The sequence below is a fragment of the Felis catus genome, chromosome A3 (assembly GCF_018350175.1).
Source record: "Felis catus isolate Fca126 chromosome A3, F.catus_Fca126_mat1.0, whole genome shotgun sequence".
NCBI lineage: Eukaryota > Metazoa > Chordata > Mammalia > Carnivora > Felidae > Felis > Felis catus.
Window position 1 is genome coordinate 139,274,546 of NC_058370.1, and position 18,559 is coordinate 139,293,104.

Here is an 18,559-nt window from a genome sequence, read left to right on the forward strand (position 1 = left end):
AAAGAGCACGTATTCCAAAATCCCACCCCCACCATCACAGGCCTTATCCACACTTGGATTTATTTCTTACCTATATTTGTTCCTGTTCATTGTGGGGGTGTTTGTGGTTATTGGCATATTGTGCTTATAACCGTTCAACCAGTATTCATTTCAAAAGTACATCATTAGCACTTAAGACACTGCCTCCAGGTGTTCATAACCACTCGTGTTACCTGGGGAAAAAGGGCTCCCGATGGCCGGGCCCTGGTCGTGTGCTGGGTTAGTTCCGTTCTCTCCCCTCTGGTCTGCCCAGCGGCCCATCAGGCAGGAGTTCGGACTCCCCTGCTGCGTAGAGCCCGGGACTCCGAGCTGCAGGGTCATCGGACCCAGGACTGGCTGGCAGCTGGTCAGGCCAGAACTCGGCTCTGCTCACCAGAGATCAGTGGTCTTTGCTTTCACACCAGGAACTGGACATTTGGTACATCCCCCAGCCTCCCCGTGGCGTGGGCTATTTACACGGTTTTCCGGTTTCCACTCTCCCGAGTAACTTGTGCCAGGCTCAGGAGGTGACGGGTGAGGGGAGGAGAGACAGCCAGGAGCCCCGGAGGCAGCCGACCCTCCCTGCGCAGGGGCAGGTTGGAGCGAGGCCCTGTAAAGACGCTCAGGCGCCCTGGGGTCGTGGGAGCCCAGGACCCGACCCTCTGCCTTCCGGCCCCTGTGATGCTGGCTGCCTCCAAGCCCCAGGTGACCCAGCCTCTGCTCCCTGCTGCTTGAAGTGAAGGAGGCACAGCTGTCGCTGGGCCTTTGGACTCGATTATTAGCAGGGATTTAGTATCACCTCCTTTAAATTGTAATTTAAGCAGAGAGATGCTTTTTAATTGCTATCTGTGTCGCCAACTCCATCCCTGGAGATTAGGTCTGTTTTAATTAGATGTAACCTGGCGGATATGCGCCCGAACTATGGCTGCGATGGGCAGGACAGGAGTCGCAGGGACGCACGTGGCCGTCGGTCCTGTGGGGTTTCGTGTCTCCATGTTGCGGACGAGTACACGCGCACGTGCATACGTATGGGTGTGTGTGTACAGATGGAGACAGGTGCACACACGTGTGTGTGTTCTACGTACTGTTAGCCTTTCTTATCCCGCAGGCCAGCTTCTTTCCTGCCTCATAAACGTTACTTCCCCTTTGATCGTCTTAAATTCTGCCTGCGCCTGTGTCTCCCTGGGAGCGGCCTCACCCACCGGCGGCTGCAGGGAGCGGTACTGCGGGTGCTGCTTCCCGTTTCCTTCTAGGCGGTGCTGTGTGGCCGAGGAATTGCCCCCCCCCCCGGACACCTAGGGGAGCGAGCACTGTGCTGGCACCTGTGAGAACTCCAGACTCAGAATCTGAGTGCGCCTCGCCCCACATCCCCCGCGGGCCTGCGTGGGGCTGGCAGGGGCAGGACAGTCACTTCCCCCACCGGCGTCCAGGCAGCTTCCCTGCCACGCACCCTGCCCTGCGGGTGCCCCGTGGCCCCAGTACACCCTGTGTGTCCTACCCAGTAAGGTCCTGAACTCCCCTGGGATCCAGGCTGTGTCAGCACCCAAGCTACGAGCAGGGACACCAGAGATGCCTTCCTGGGCAGCTGGGCGTGGGAGTCCCTGCCCTGCTGCTGCCCGTGACTGGGGGGGGGGGGGCTCCTCTCCCGAAGAGACCTCCTCCCACCTCCTCCCTCCTCCCCCTCCTCCTCCCCCTTCCCCTCTTCCCACCTCCTCCCTCCTCCCTTCCTCCCTCCCTCCTCATCCCTCCTCTGCCTCCTCCCCCTCCTCCTCCCCCTCTCCTCTTCCCACCTCCTCCCTCCTCCCTTCCTCCCTCCTCATCCCTCCTCCCCCTCCTCCTCCCCCCTCCCTCTTTCCTCTTTCCTCCCCTCTCTCCTCTTCCCACCTCCTCCCTCCTCCCTTCCTCCCTCCCTCCTCCCACCTCCTCCCTCCTCCCCCTTCTCCTCTTCCCACCTCCTCCCTTCCTCCCTCCTCCCCTCTCCTCCTACCTCCTCCACCCTTTCCCTCCTCCCTTCCTCCCTCCCTCCCTCCTCCCGCCTCCTCCCTCCTCCCTCCTCTCCCTCTTTCCTCTTTCCTCCCCTCTCTCCTCTTTCCACCTCCTCCCCCTCCTCCCTCCTCCCTCCTCCCCCTTCTCCTCTTCCCACCTCCTCCCTTCCTCCCTCCTCCCCTCTCCTCCCACCTCCTTCACCCTTTCCCTCCTCCCTTCCTCCCTCCCTCCTCCCACCTCCTCCCTCCTCCCCCCTCTCTCCTCTTCCCACCTCCTCCCTCCTCCCCCCTCTCTCCTCTTCCCACCTCCTCCCTCCTCCCAACTCCTCCCTCCCCCTCCTCCTCTCTCTCCCCTCCTCCTCCCTCCTCCCACCTCCTCCCTCCACCCTTCCTCCCTCCTCCCCCTCCTCCTCCCCCCTATCCTCTTCCCACCTCCTCTCTCCACCCTTCCTCCCTCCCTCCCCCCTTCCTCTCTCCTCTTCCCACCTCCTCCTGCCTCCTCCCTCCTCCCCCTCCTCCCTCCTCCCCCTCTCCTCTTCCCACCTCCTCCCTTCCTCCCTCCTCCTTCCTACTTCCAGTTCACCATCAAATATTAACCCAATGCTCCTTATATGCCATGGTGTGTGAGATATTAGTGACACATAGCCCCCAACTTCTCGAAAAGATGAATAATCACCAAAGTAAATGCAAATGTATAACTGTGGCAAATAAAATAGTATTCTTGAAATTTTAAAATGCAGCTGAAGAACTAAAAGATAAATTTGAAGAAATCTCCCAGAAGGTAGAGGAAACATAAAAAGAGATTTAAAAAATACAAAAACAAAGATCTCTGGAGGGTAAATGTGGACAATGCAAATCCGTTTAGGGGGAATCCTCCCCTCCCCACCCCCAAAACAGTAAAAAGGGAAAAAACATAAAGAGGGAGAAATCATCAAAGAGAGAAGGAAGTTCTGGCTGGGTCGGCCCGTGTGAAGAAGGCCCCATGAGCCACCGAGGTGGGGACCGCGAGCGCCTGTGACAGGACCGGCCTCAGTGGTGGGCGCTGTGTCGGTAGCCGTGACTCCGTGGTCTCAGGACATGTTGTACCCCGCGGCCACATGCCCAACAGCGAGGGACGTTCCCCAGGGGAGCCTCAGCAGGAACTCGTCCTGGGAGGAAGGTCAATACACCAGGGGCGCAATCCGGGCCGGGACTGTGCCCTGCCCTCAGGGGTCAGGCGCAGGGCTGAAGAAGCTGGAACAGCAGGCAGGTGCCACCATGGGCCCAGGCGTGACCGCTGCACCCCCGAGTCAGTCTGCCTCTTTCCTGTCAGGCTATCCATTCAGACACTGTGAATGCACATTTTTCTAAAGCAAATAAACAGAAATACGTTAGGTCTGAGACCTTGATTTCCTGAAATAATTTTCCCAGAGGGGTTTCTGCCACTGACTTTGAATGTTAAAAAAAATATTGGGGCGCCTGGGTGGCTCAGTCGGTTGAGCGTCCAACTTCGGCTCGGGTCATGATCTCCTGGTCTGTGGGTTCAAGCCCCGTGTCGGGCTCTGTGCTGACGGCTCGGAGCCTGGAGCCTGTTTCAGATTCTGTGTCTCCCTCTCTCTGACCCTCCCCTGTTCATGCTCTCTCTCTGTCTCAAAAATAAATAAATGTTAAAAAATAATAACAATAATAATAATAAAAAGACCTAGAGGGACCTGGGGGGGCTCAGCCAGTTAAGTGTCTGACTTCGGCTCAGGTCATGATCTCGTGGTTCGTGAGTTCGAGCCCCATGTCGGGCTCTGGGCTGACAGCTCCTGGAGCCTGCTTCGGATTCTGTCTCCCTCTCTCTCTGCCCCTCCTCTGCTCACGTTCTGTCTCTCTCTCTCTCTTTCTCAAAAATAGATAAACATTAAATTTTTTTTAAGTAAAAAATTTAAAATTCTTGAAAAAAGAGCTGGTTGTCAGAGGAGGGGCCCCTGGGGTGGTGGGGCCCACCCGCCCCTGTTCCTCCCACGAACACTCTCCTGAGCACGAGAGCCGCCTTCTGATGGAAGCGTGGGATGAACCCACCATCGGTCCTGCTTGTCCATTCGTTCTTGTAAAGGGCATCGTCTTCTGTGCCTTTGTTGGTAACGAAACACAAACCCACAGATGAAGGCGCTTCAGGTGTGTGTAACAACCGGCAGAAACCGGAATCTCGAATTCAGTTGAATTATGCTAAGAACATGAGTGGAACCATAATTAATGGTTTGCCTGTCATTCGTCAATATGGAATCTAACTGTTGAATTTTTAAACATTATGAGCTATTTATACGTGTATTTCTTAATAATATTACCAACGTTCAGTTGAACATTAGCCGTTGGCAAAATGCTTCTTTCACCACTATGGTTTTATAAAAGAATTTATTTTTTTAGTTTATTTATTTAAAATCAAGTTAGTTAACACAGTGTGGAGTCTCGGCTTCAGGAGTAGAACCCAGTGATTCGCCTCTTACGTCCAATGCCCGGTGCTCCTCCCGACAAGTGCTCTCAAAACATTAAAAATAGAACCACCCACAACCCAGCAACTGCACTACTAGGTACTTATCCAAACAAAACAAAAATGCTGATACGAAGGGGCACAGACACCCGATGTTTGTAGCAGCGCTGTTGACAACAGCCACAGTGTGGAGACAGTCCACACGTCCATCGACTGATGAATGGAGAAAAGAATCTGTTTCAAAAGTCAAACACCTGCCTCTGTCACAGCATTAGCACCGAACACGTTGGCAATGTATCGTTTCACCTTTTGCTCCGGTAGATGATGTTGTATTTTTCTCAATTATCGGGGTTCCTCTTTTTACTTCTTTTAGTACATCTAATGATGGCCATGGGGTTTCTATTTTACCCAAACAGACTGGTTTTTCTTTGTTTTTTCCTTCTGTTCCTTCACGTTCTCTATTTTTCTTCATACCCCAAACAAATTATTTTTTCACACGTTTAAGATTCCCACTAGATCGATCCCAACTTCCTTGTATCGTTTCTTTCACTCCTCCCCCTATGTGTGTAGGAATATCTTATTCACCTTGCTTTATAACGAGTCAGAGTCCAGCAGAGCTCCGAAGAGCGAGCCCTCAGTAAATATGGCTGAATTCATTGAAGGCATTCGTTCTTGGCCAGAATTCTTTGCATCTGGCTTTGTTGCTGTTCACAATATCGTGATCACACGTGAGACACTGAAACTCAGAGACGTTATGCAGGTGTATAAGTAAACCAGTGATGATAAATGTAGCAATGGTCATATGTAAACATACCACGCCATCCTGAGCCTTTACGTACAGTATGCTAGATCCCTTCTGTATCCAGTCTTCCCTAGAGACTGAAAAATTCTGGAAAATGTAATGCTTATAAAACAGCAAGCTCAGGTCATGAGGTGATAACTGGTAATGGTTTAGCAACCCAAGTCAGCCTGATTTTAGATCCTTTAACCATTGAACATTTCATGGGGAGCCTGGGGGGCTCAGTCGGTTGAGTGTCTGACTCTTGATTTCGGCTCAGATCATGATCTACAGCTCGTGAGCCTGGAGCCTGCTTTGGATTCTGTGTCTCCCTCTCTCTCTCTCTCTCCCTCAAAAATAAATTAACATTAAAAATTAAAATAAAACAACACATTTTACTTGTATATCCTAATCCAATCGCTTAGAATTCGTCCTGCCCCTGTCAGTGGGAGTGCTGTCTTTTTCTTTTTTCTTTTCTCCTTTTCTTTCCCTCCCTCCCTTCCTTCTTTCCTCTTGTCATTTGGATCAACAAACCCACACTGCCCACCACGGGGTGTAGGCAGCCAAGATACAGAAACAGGTAGAATTGTCTCTGCCCCAAGTGATGCACCGTCCAGGGGCTTGGCACACAAGACAGATGGTGAGCGCATAGTAAGGTTTCACGGAGATTATCAAACCCTCAGGAGTAAGTGGGCAGAGTTCTCTTGTTTTAAGTGGCAACGTTGAAAATAAAAAGACAAATGCTTTCTCTTTCTGGGAATTTATGATTTAAATCTCCTGTGGTCTACATCCTTGTGTTTTTGGCAAGACAGCGTGCTCAAACACTTATTCACTGCTTGTGTGGGTGAAGTCACTCCTTGAGAAGAAGTATTCCCGGAAAGGATTTACAGCTCCGTCCCCAAGGGTCAACAGCAGCAGACAGGGATGCCGGGTCCCAGACGACAGGAAGGAATTGCTGAGTTCTGAGGAAAATGGCCTAATGACCTTTGTTTTTTATTTAACCCCAGAACCTAGTTGCCTGTTGTTCAAACAAAGCAATTTGATATGATAGTTTATTGCTGGAAGGGTTATGTGGCATCTATGTGAAGCTGGTTAACTGAATTGTCGGTGTTATCCTGTAATCTCTGCGAGGGTGCCTGGAGGGGTCCTGGACCACAGGGACGGGAGATCTAGAACCTTCTCGGGTCCAGCACAAGGTCTCAGACTGCAGAGCAGACTTTGCAAGTGTCTGGGGAGACCCTTTCCCAGAGTCCCAGGTCCAGGAGAGTGCTTCCCAGGGGAACCCTCGTCCACAGGCAGGACAGATGACACAGGGTCCACGTCTGCTGCTGCCACAGGGTGTTTTCCATGTATGTATGTCCCCTTCTCACGTGCTAACGAAATCAGAGGCACTTCATACGGTGGTTCATATTTTGCAGATGGAGAAATGGAGGCACAGGGAAATTAAGTGACTTTGCCACAGTCCCAAGCTGGGGAGGACCAGGAAGAGAACGTAGAGGGACCCTGACTCTGGGCCCGCGTCCTGCCCACGGAGCCACGCTGCCTCCCTTCCTAGGAGAGAAGACGCCCCGCAAGGTACAGTGGGCCCCTGCGCCCCAGGGTGCGTGTGGCCCGCCCTGGGGGGATGTCGCCTGGACCACCAGTGTCAGGAACACATCCTCCCTCTGTGAGAGCAGCTCTCACCCCTCCTGGGCCCTCGCCCCACCCTCCCCTCCTCCCGCATCAGAGTGTCCCTGCCTTCTCTATCCACCCCGTCTCTCGTTCTATCCACCACCTCTCCCCCTCCGAGGGCAGACACACTCCATGCTGGGAGTTCAAGAGTTCGAGAGATACTTTCTTCAGCCCCCATAAGCTCTTGTCTTATCTTGGTCCTTCCGGGGTAGTCTCTTGACCTTCCGCCTGGCCTCCCTCGCTGCCCGTCCGCTGTGAGGTTCGTGGAAACCGCCCCCCTCCCGCTGAAACCGCTCTCTCAAATCCCACCTGGATCTCATGAGCACCTGTTCCAAACAATGTCAGAGTAGAAAGGGTTTTAAGCACCAGGCAGACCCACATGCCAAAATCCAGTGGGTGAATCCAGGACGGACCCCAGCGAGGCAATGCCACCCACACTGGACCACTTCCCAGTGGGGGTCAAGGTGGGACCAATGAACTGCACACAACATTCCCCCCTCAAAATCCTGTGGTCACAACTGAATGCACCTTCCTCCCCTCCCCCACACCCCTTCTAGAACTTTCTCCTCTCTTGCTTTCTGTTCAGTGCTCTTTCTTTAGGTGTCCTTCCCATCACTTGAATAGTCCCGTCATCTTCTGTCAATGTGCCATACCCCACTGCCTGCCCTTTGAGAGCCCCTTGAGGTGGGGGGCGGTGAGTCTCCCCTTGAGAAGGAATGCTGACACACAAATGGGTGTCCCACAGTGACAGCCTGGTGAGGGCAGGCAGCACCGTGACAGCAGCCACACAGCCACCAGAGCAGGGACACCCGGGGATAGTGCCACCCGCCACACGGGCAGAGCGGGTGCCACACAGTTTACGGATTTCCTCTGGACCTACTATGTGCTTGCACACCCGCCTGGCCACCCCATGAAGTGCCCGGGGACATCGTCCTCTCTGTACCATTTGTACGGGGCTCAAGGGGCAAAGGCACAGTAAGTAGAAAAAACTCAACTTCACGTTTAAGACTCCAAGCCCAGCCCCTTCTCGCCAAAACTCATGAATATCTCCCATTTACTGATCTCTGAAATATCATAATTTCTGAACGTCTTCTTGGGAATGGTGTTCCTCTCCCCTGAACACAAACATGCTTTACATGTAGACATAAGCTTTTCTAATTCTTCTGTTTTTTCTTTTAACTTTGTTCTCCCCTTAAAAAACAAGCAAAACATTTTTTTAACTGGATTTTAAAAGTACAAAGTTCCAATTATAAAGTAAATAACTCACAGGGATAAAAAGTACAGGAAAGGGAATATAGTCAAAAGTGTTACAACAATTGTATGGTGACCGTGGCGAGCCTTTCATAACGTATACAAATGTTGGATCACTGTGTCGTGCACCAAAGCTGATATGGAGGGTGGTGAGGATACTTTAATTTGAAATGAAAAAGTGAATTCAAAAATTCCAAACTAGAAAATCAGTCAGGCAATTTGAAATACTTAAGGAAATAGACAACTCTATCAGTACTTTTCCGGGTCAAAACGTATTTGAATCTTTGAAATTTTTTTACAGATTTTACTTGTAAGTAATCTCTACACCCAACATGGGGCTTGAACTCACAACCCCAAGATCAAGAGTCACATGCTGTTCCAACTGAGCCCGCCAGGTGCCCCTTGAATCTTTGAATTTTATTTTTGGTGCCACTTTATCAAAATTTGGGTTGGGAGAAGTGAAGGTAGAAAATGCTGAATACAGACCGAACATAGTCTCGGAGAGCACATAGCTGAGCTTATGAATATAGCACATTATCTACTACTTATTAAAAGCTGTTCTTGGGTCACATTTGTGGGTTTTTGTAGCTTCAGAAGGAGAGGTGTGGCCTCTCGTGACCTTGCCACCTGAGGGCACATGTAGCGGAGCAGGTGTTCATTAGAGGAGGGGCTGGGTGGGCTCGTGGACACGTCTCGGGGGTGTGGAGCAGACCCGCGTGAGGCCGCACACGCCCGGCCCCGGGAGACAGGGCACTGGCAGGAGCCTGCGGCTCTTCCCAAGGTCCTGGCTGGGTCGCCGACACCTTTCACATATCCTGGGGGAAACACCACCCGTCAAGGGGGAAAGGGCCACAAGAACATACTCCCAACGAATAAGATGGGTAAATGGATTAATGCCTTAAATGTACAAAGAGCTATTGCAAATCGCTGTGAACATTTCAAAAACAGGCCAAGAGTGAGAATAAGGGCTTCTCAGCGGCCAGGATGCAAGAGGCCAGCACGTGAGAAGGCACGGACGCTCACCCCTGGACAGGGGAAGAGAGGTGGGAGCTCTAGTGAGCGAATCTATTTCCCTCTGGAAAAGTGACACTTGTGTGGTGCACTGTGGGAAAGCTCTTAGAAGAACCATCACACGTCACCAAAAAGCACGCAGCTTTGTACGTGTTCCAGACGTACCGAAAATATCACCCTAGAGGACTAGATTATGGAGATACGCACAAAGATGTGTGTGATATTTATTGCACTTCTTTTTATAGTGGAATGAGACAAATAACTGAAGTAAAACAACCTAAATGTCCATTAGTGGGGGAGCTTACAGGGATGCTTGGATAAACCACAGGACACACGTTCTGGGGAATACTATGCACCCGTTCAAAGGAGTCGAGTCCACGGCGTTGGCCTGGAGAGGCAGCTGTGACTCCTAGTAAGTGAAAATAGCAACTCACAGAAAAGTCCGCGTAGCACGGAGTCTGCTGTTGTCAATAGTCCACACACCGGGGGACAGTGCAGTGTGTGTTCACAATGATGCTTTAGGAGGAGAGAGCACTACTCTGCACGCGGAAGGTGCTGGAGGGAGGAGACGGCCATGCCCCGCTGCCCAGCGGGCAGGCTCCTATGCTCCTGGTCGTGACCGTTTCTGCCCCGGGAAAGAGAGGGGGCGTCGCTGCTTAGACGTGAGGGAGGGGGGCAGCAGGGCAGCACGGAGGGCTCTGGGGACTCGGCAAGGGACGCGGGCCAGCGGTGTCTCAGCCCACAGCCCCTCGGAGGGTCCGGCGTCGGAACAGTCAGGGCGTGAGGTAGCGCCTCCCCCAGCGGTGGGAGGGGTGGCCGTGACAGCCACCAGGCGTGGAGGGAGGGGACGGATGGATGGCGGACAGAAGTCAAATGTGATAAGGTTTCGGAGCACTTCCTTTATTCAGTCAATCACAGGAAGGCCGACCCTGGGCTGTGACAAGGTCCCTCCTCCGGAGACCCGGCGACACAGGGAGGAACACCTTCCACCATCAGGCAGAAAAGCCCACGACTGAGAGTCCACGCATGGCAGGGAGGAGAGCAGCGACAGCGATCGACGTGGGGACAGGAAGCAGGGACGCGGCTCAGGAGACCCCGGGTGGCAAGGGAACAGTGAACGTGGCTCCGGGGTGGATTCACAGTGACCGGCGTGCTCTGGGGGCCGCTAGGCATGGGGTCGAGGCTGACCCAAGTTCAGGGGCCCCATGTGCGGCCAGGGTGGCGCAGCCGTGTCCCCAGTGGGTGTGGCCTGGGGACAGAGCCCCGAGGGAGCAGGGGAGTCGGGCGCCACATGCTTTCCTGAGGCATGAGCTTCGGTGAGACTTTGCGGCTGTAGGACGTGGCCGCTGGTGGCCCCTGAAGTGACACCCGACAGGTGCAAACCGACTGGAGGCCTCTGTGGGAGCAGCCTGGCCACAGAGGAAGGAGGGGCGTGGCACCTGCTAAAGGTCAACAAAGTCAAAGGGTGGAGGGGACCTCAGCCCAACAGAAAGCATGAGGGCCAGGTGAGAGGAGCAGATGGAACATTCTAGAAAGAAGGGATCCCCCACCTCGCAGGAAAGTGATCTCCAAGATCGCGATCCCCGGTGGGGCCCGGGGCAGGAATCGGACGTGAGCTCCAGCCCTGCTGTGTGTCCTGCATGGCTAGCGTGGGCCCGGCGCTCCCAGCCTCCATCAGTCCTGGTGCTGCCACCTGCCACCCTCTAGGGCTGCTACCAGAGGGGACCCACGGGACGTGGGGACGCAGGGGACGCAGGGACACAGGGAACGCAGGGACGCAGAGGACACAGAGATGTAGGGATGCAGGGAGCACGTGGTACAGCACTCGCCCACAGTCAGGACGTGGGGGCGGCCAGAAGCGTCCGGAAGGCAGACTTCTCTATGCGGGGTGGGCTGGATGGGGGTCAAAGCAGACACCGGGCAGGTATGCATGGGTGACCCGGCTTGCTGTGAGGGACGAGCGGGGACGCTCCTCAGGACGGTGGCGGCCAGGTGGCCCTCCTGATGGGAAGACCAGGGGTGCCGGACGTGCCGCTCCCCCTCACCAGCCGGCCTCCACCTGTGCTGCCCGTGGAAGGCCTGTGCCGACCGCACTGCTGTGCGTGATGCGGCCTGAGCCCGGGACTTGGGTCCGTACCACGCACGGCCGCTCAGCAGACCGGGCGACACCTGGCCCGTCACCCCAGCGCCCTTGGGTTACTTGGGACTAGTTCTTCCCCGGGAGCTCACAAAGCTGTGTCCTCCTCTGATCTCCCAACACCCCGGGCTCCGCGTGGGAGCAGAGACCGGGGACGCACCGGGCTAGCTCCTTGTCCAAGCTCGTGCAGCTGCGGGGGACGAAGAAACGCGCCCGGGGGTTCAGCTCCAGGACCCCGGCAGCTGCCCCCCGCTCTGCACTGCCTCCAGTGACGCCACACGGCCGTCTCGTATGTCGGCCCTTGACCTTGTCTTACGGTGTTTTGTTTGCGTGTCTGTCCTTGCTTGATCTGGCAGCTATATAAGGGTCTTTTATTTACAAGAAATGGCACGAACACAGAGGACCCTCTGAGAGAATAAAGGTCCTGCTCTCGAAAGCGACTGGATGGTCATAAGTAGTTTGCAAATTGTAACCTGCACCGCTCAGGAGAAGGTGCGGGGGCCGCTGCCACAGTGTGTCCCCGGAGCCCCTGCAGCACGGGCTCCCCTTCTCCGTGCCCTGAGGGGACGGGACAGGAGGGGCCCTGCCGGTTCCCCTCGACCACGCCACGACCCGGCAGGACACTGGCGTCATTGGAGCCCCGCGGGCTGAGATTGACGGTTTTTACTTCGGACCATACTTGTCTAGGAAACACCAACAACCAGCCACCACACTGATCCTGTTTTGAATATTCCTTCTTAATACTTGTGAACTCGGCCCCTTCTGAGGTAGGAATGTTCCTTTCTAGAAAGTAGTTCACTTTTGTTGTCCTCCTCTCTACTCTGTAGAACTTCTTTCCATATTTCCGAGAAAGTTTGCCCAACATCCGCGTGAACTTTAAGGGGATTGTGATATTTTTATTTTTAGCACAACTCGGCCAGTGTTTATCAAGCAACCGTTCTGGGCCAGGCACCAAGCGGGGCTGCCCCTGCCAGCTTCTCCCACAGCCCTGGGAGCCACGGAGAGCCACCCTGGGTGCGATGCCCTGTTTCCAGGCTCCCGGGATGGCAGCTTCTCGGAAGATGTGCCTGCTGCCTGGCTTTGGGAGCGATGAGTCTCCAGCCCCGTTGAAATGTTAGCTGGACTGAGGGAGGTGACCAAGAGTCTCTCTCTCTCTCTCTCTCTCTCTCTCTCTCACACACACACACACACACACACACACACACACTGAACTTCTGGCCCGGGGTCATTATGGAGACTGTCCTCCCAAGCTGTGCACCATTGAACTGGTTCACATACTCAGAGGCCAATAAAATGCTGGTGTTAGCAAAGGTGATTAAAAATACAGAGAGCACAGCATCCTACGTGCATCACAAGTGACGCGTGTGCCCATAACTCGGACGCCGTGAGCTTCTCTGCTGCCAGCACCCCTGGGGACACGCACCACACCTGGAAAATGGAGGAAGGAGGGAAGTGTTTCTGGTGCACCAGGCGCCATGCTGGATTCTCCCATGGAGTCGTCCTGTTCGAGCCTCTCGGCCGCCCAGGGAGATAAGCAGGAATTTCACAGACGAGAGAACCGTGATCCACAGACCGGACCCTGCCCGGCCTCGCGCAGTTAGCGAACGTGGAGCCTGCCGTCACACCGCGGGCCAGACTGCGTCCATGGAGACGAGCCAGGGGCACTGCTGACACAGAAGGCCCGGACGCGGCCAGCCCTTCCATCTGGGCAGCCGGCTGGCGGGGGACCGCGCTCCCTGGCTGCGGCCTGCGAGGCAAACCCAGAGTTGTCCAGAAGGCCCTCGCGGCCACGCGTGCCCTCCCAGCACGCCCCGGCTGCGCTGCCCACGGAGGCCTCGGCCGACAACCCGGGTCTTGAGAGCCAGGACAGGAACAGCACACGCTATGAAACTCCCTGAGATCCTACCACGTGTGTGACTCTCCGGGCCCCGGAACTTAGCTGTTTCCTCGGACTCGGGTATCCCCCAGGGCAGGGACAGGAGAAGCTGCTGCAGTGGACAGAGAGAATCGTCACATGCCCCGCAGTGGGCTGCTGTCACCACCAGGCACGGGATGGACGAGGACTCAGGCGACGGCGGCCACGGGGGAAACCTGCCTGTCTCGCCGGCTGTGGCTGACAGAAACCGAGCGCGGTGTTTCCAGATCCTCCTGTTTTTCCAGAAAAATTGGAAGTGCAGAATCGCATATAGAGCCCCCGGATCTGTGGGTGTTAGCTCCACGGGGCAAGCACTGAGAGCCCAGCAGAACCATTCTGGGCCCCGGTCCTGCATTCTGACTCTCGGCGTTTTCTGCCAGAACTTGCTGGCGGGACAAAGGGGTGCGGTGAGAGGGCCACACCTGAAGTCAGAGAACCCGATCAGTGCAGGCGCGGGCGTCTTTTCTTACGCTTTCCCTCGGGGCCAAAAGAGCACTAGCGATCTTACAAAAACTAAGGCTCCCGACTTGGCATTTCACCCAAAGCTCTGGAAGCAGGCGCCCGTCCCGTCCCTGCTCGGCTGTCCCACACTTGAAAGCAAAGACCCCACCGTGACCATAAACAGCAGTGCAATATGGGCTCTGCCCACCCGCTGCCCCCCAGAACCACCTCTGGGATGTCGGTGTCACCACGGCCGTGATGGACGATATAAATTGGGAAGAGGGTTGTCTGCGGATGTAAGATCGCCAGGTCACCCAAATAGGAGCGAAACCGAATGGGAGTCATTTTGTTAAAAGCCGCTGCCTTCATCACCCTGGAGTCACCTTCGAAACTTGGGTTTGGTCCCCAACGCTCCACTAGGTCCCCGGCCCCCGCGTGCCCGTGAGGAAGCCGTCTGGGGCCCCATCCTCCGGGCTGTGAAAGGCTCCTCAGAGTTCGCAGCCCCCACCCCCAACGTGAAGTCAGTGGGCGCGTGCGGACCTCCGTGGACGTGGCCTCCCGCGTGCTTGCAGAGAAGCAGAGGCAGCGCCTGCCGGCCTGGGGGAGGGGGGCGCATTTCCCTTGCAGCCTTACGCTTGACCACAAAGTTCTAAAGCGCCAATAAAGTTACTCATCAGTCGTCCTTGAACAGCGGAGCTGAGCGAGCGAAGCATCGGCGCCTGTAACTCTTCCCTTCGTTCGTTCCTTCGCTCACGAACCCACCACGCCCGCGGTCACCCGTCCACGAACCCACCACGCCCGCGGTCACCCGTCCGCGTGCCTCAAGAAAGAGACCATTTTCTCTTTCCCCACAACTTCCTTTTCCTACGTTCAGAGGCTGGAGTGGAGCGGGCTTCCTCGCGGCCGCGCTCTTGCCGCTGCCGGACCGAGCCCTGTCCCCCCGACACACACAGGCCTCGGGGTAAAGAGACAAGGGCCGTGCGCGGGGATCGGGGGTCAGCGTGGGGCCCCCTTGTGCAGGCGCCTGAACTGGCAGCATCCCCAGCACCTGGCTCTGCAAGTGACTGCGTCGAGAGGACAGATTTCCCTTCGAGGGCCCCTGGTACAGGGCGTTGGCGTGGCCGACTGCTGTTCCATTGACTGCTGTTTCCTGAGGGTTCTTCTTAGGATTCGTCGCGTTATTCTTAAAGCCTTAAGTCCCAAACCACACGCAGGGGTTTACTAAGGGTTCCCCGGTGTTGCCTGGAAGGGTGACCTCCCGGGGTTCCCCGATGATACTGGCGCATCAGCCCACGTGACAGTCCCGAGCCCTGAGGGCAAGCATGCTTCCCGGGTGATTTCAGCTGTCCTATCTAGGCGTGCCAGAGATTCCCTCCCTGTCCCCGAGTTCCAGTAACTTGGCTTTGGAGCCTGCTTTTGCCCCAGGACACAGCGTAAATGTTGGTCAGACCACCAGTCCACACAGCTTCTTTTGAAAACGTGGCCACTCCCCCCATGGCACTCAAACCGCTCCCACCACCACCACCACCGTGGACGGGGCGCGCCCGGAACATTGCAGCGGCGAGGAGTTTCCAGAGTTCTCTCAAGACCACGAGAAACCCAGGGAGTCACAGACTCGCCTGCTTGCTCTCTGTGTTCCGCGTTTTCCTGCCGCACAGCTGGGCGTCTGTGCCCACCGTTCAGGGCTTCCGTCTGGGGAACAACTAGCAGAAAGCCATCGTCGGTGACAGGAGTCCGAGAAAAGTATGACACTTCAAGGTCAACATTTCACCGGACGCGTAAACGCTTCTGCCTCCTTAGGGCCTGATGACGAGGAATCCACAAGCAAAGCAAGGGTGCAGCCTCCCTCCTCCGTTCCCATCATGGTCAGGCCCTGGCACGCCACGCTTTTGTAACGAGTTTCCAAATTTTTGTGTATGCCACCTGCTTGAACTTGTTCACAAGTTTGCAACATAATTAGCCTCCAAATCTCCTCATTTAAATGATCCTCAAATACGCTCATTTCTGAAGCACCTGGGGGCTCAGTCGGTTGGGCGTCCGACTTCGGCTCAGGTCATCATGATCTCGCGGTCCGTGGGTTCAAGCCCCGCGTCGGGCTCTGTGCTGACAGCTCGGAGCCTGGAGCCTGCTTCGGATTCTGTGTCCCGCTCTCTCTGCCCCTCCCCTGTGCTCTCTCTCTCTCTCTCTCTCTCTCAAAAACAAATAAACATTTAATAAAAATATGCTCATTTCTATATCGTCCTACACTCCGTCACTGATAAGTGTGTGACATGGCTCCCCTGGGTCACCGTACGGCGCCCTGCACCGCGGTCCCGGGGGGGGGGGGGGCATAGCCACACCCTCACTTTCTTCTCTGCCCAGATAATTCCTACTTCTCTTTTCCTCTCTCTTTGCCCCTGTTGGCCCCAAGCACACGTCACGGGATCAGTCAGGGTGGAGAATCCCCGGGATATGGGCCGCCTTCCCTGGAGGTTGGTTTCAGTGGCCACCAGTCCTTGCTGAGAAAGGTTGGGAAGGGAGAGGAAAGTAGGAGCAGACAAAACAAGGCTCTTACACCTGATGTATTTGCCCAATTTTTCCTCATTTCCAGCCTGTGAGGTTGGAGACCTAAAACTGAAACCATTGCAAACCATGAGGCCTGAGCTGGAGATACTTCTGTCTCTCCTAACTTTGCAACGTCTTAACAGCATGCTGTCCTGTCACTTAATGTAAACATCGAACAGAACTCCCAAAATGTAATGTATTTGCACCACATTAAATTCACTAAAAAGCAGAACATTTTGTCATAGTATGGAAAACAACTTTTTTTAATGTTTATTTATTTTTGAGAGAGACACAGAGAGACAGAGTGCGAGCAGGGGAGGGGCAGAGAGAGAGGGAGAACAGAATCTGAAACAGGCTCCAGGCTCTGAGCGGTCAGCATGGAACACGACACAGGCCTCGAACTCACGAACCGGTGAACCGCGAGATCATGACCTGAGCCGAAGTCGGACGCTTAACCGACTGAGCCACCCAGCCCTCCCGGGAAACGACTTTTAACTGCAATCGTATTTATTCTAAACACAATTCAAGGATGCCAACAACATATAATTTCTGACCCTTGCTGATCTGTACCGTTGGGTTTATATGAGCCAAGACTTCCATGCGTCCGAGGGGGGGACACGGAGGCCATGGGGGCCAAGGTTGCCGGGGGGGGCAAGGGTGCACGGGAACAAAAGTGCACAGAAGACGTGGGCACGCAGTTTGATCTGCACACTTGAGGTTGCCGGCCGCTCTGGTTTCTCTCCATTAGTAGCATCCGCAGACCTTCTCACCTGCCACACCGCTCGGTAAATGAACCCGCCTCTGGGTGCGTGTAGCCCACTCCTCCTGCCGGTGCTAATGAGCAGTGAAAGGACCCGGTGCTGAGCAGCGGGAGGTGAAAGACAGGGTCTGGCTAATTGACAACATAGGTAATTGCTTCCTGAATAATTGAGGGGCGTCTCTGGGGGAGGGAGCTCGGGCTCAGCTTGTGTCCGAGCTGTGCACCAGGGAGGCTGTGACCCCATCCTTCCCGGCCTGGTCCCGCCGGAAGGCGCAGGTCGCCGGAGCACGGGGCGGCCGACAGTGGGGACCCCCGCGCCCCTCCCTGGGGTTCGCTGCTGTGGCCCGATGAGCACCTTCCCGCAGAAAGCAACCTCTAAGGACCGGAGGGACCAGAGCAGTGTGTGAGGCTTCGATACCATTAATGTTCTACGATCTTCACGGAGCCTCAACCTGAAGGAAGTGTGCACTTTGTGGGGTGGGGGCGACGACAGAGGGAAAATCATAAAAGCGTCCTGACTCCAAGGGTGACGTCCCGTATTACAAACCAGTTCACTCTCTCTTCAGCAAATCAGTGTGATCGCTTTCGTTGGCTCCAAAGTAAATGTCTTACGTTTGAGCCTTTTCTTTAAGAATAAAACCGTTTAAAATTCCTAAGAAAAACCTCTCCTTATTTTAAAACTGAGCGCCTGACTTAGAAACAAAAGCGTTCCCGCTAAGTGCGGCTTTGAGGCTCCGCTTTCCAGATGTGTTTTGCTGGAGAGGGATGGGAACGCGGTGAGGCGATGACGGCAGGGTTGCCCCTCGCGGGCTCCGGGGAGGGGCAGACCTGAGATGACCCCGACGTGGCATCACCCACTGACACCTCAGAGGCACTAGAGGAAAGAAGTGGGCACCACGGTCCACCGGGCACAGAGGGCAGCCGCCAGCCACAGGGGAGCCACAGGAGGAGACGAGGAGGTGAGAAGGCAGGCGAGACCAGGGTCCCACAGGAGCCGGTGTGTGAATGAGCTCGTGCTGTCAGCTCGCCTTCGACCACACGCTTGTAGGCGTAAACGTCAGGACACGAACACGCTCCTCAAACTCTGGGTGACAAATCGCACGCTTTCTGCTTAACCTGAACTTCACCGGCGCTTTGCGCACTGACACATCTGAGCGCAAGTAAAATGCAAAACCATTTCGAGCTCTTCGTTCGGGGTCGTTGGCTGAAGGAGAAAGAACAGGGAGCCCCCGTGTGCCTGGTGCCTCCCGTACGTTTGCCAAATTACCCCGAGTCGCCCTGACAGCGAGCGGAACGTGTCACGGAGCCCTGAACTTCAAGCGGGATCAGCGCTGCGACACACACGTACAAGAGTGGCGTGCGATGGCCCCAAGGTAGACCCAGGTTGGGTGAGGGGTAACATCAGCGAGAGGGGTACTGTGGCGTAGCGGGAAAGCGCGGTTCGTGTAACGAGGGATTAGCGGCAGAGCTCACTTCTCCTGGAAGGAAATAAGATCGTCCTTCTATATGTAAAGTATGGATTAAAAATTTAAAGGTAAAAAAATAAAGTAATCCTCACACAACTATATGAGCAGTTAGCAAATGAGGCTGAGT

General features: G+C 55.1%; 1 protein-coding gene across 15 annotated transcripts in view; it reads left to right on the forward strand.

Annotated features, from left to right (window-relative positions):
• The window catches only part of MYT1L (myelin transcription factor 1 like), a 427,126-nt gene that overhangs the window by 262,721 nt on the left and 145,846 nt on the right, over positions 1 to 18,559 (forward strand). For all 15 annotated transcript variants that reach the window (XM_045055040.1, XM_045055041.1, XM_045055043.1 and 12 more), the window contains exon 5: positions 6,655 to 6,811. The gene's annotated coding sequence lies outside the window, so the exon portion shown is untranslated. The remainder of the gene's footprint in view (positions 1 to 6,654; positions 6,812 to 18,559) is intronic.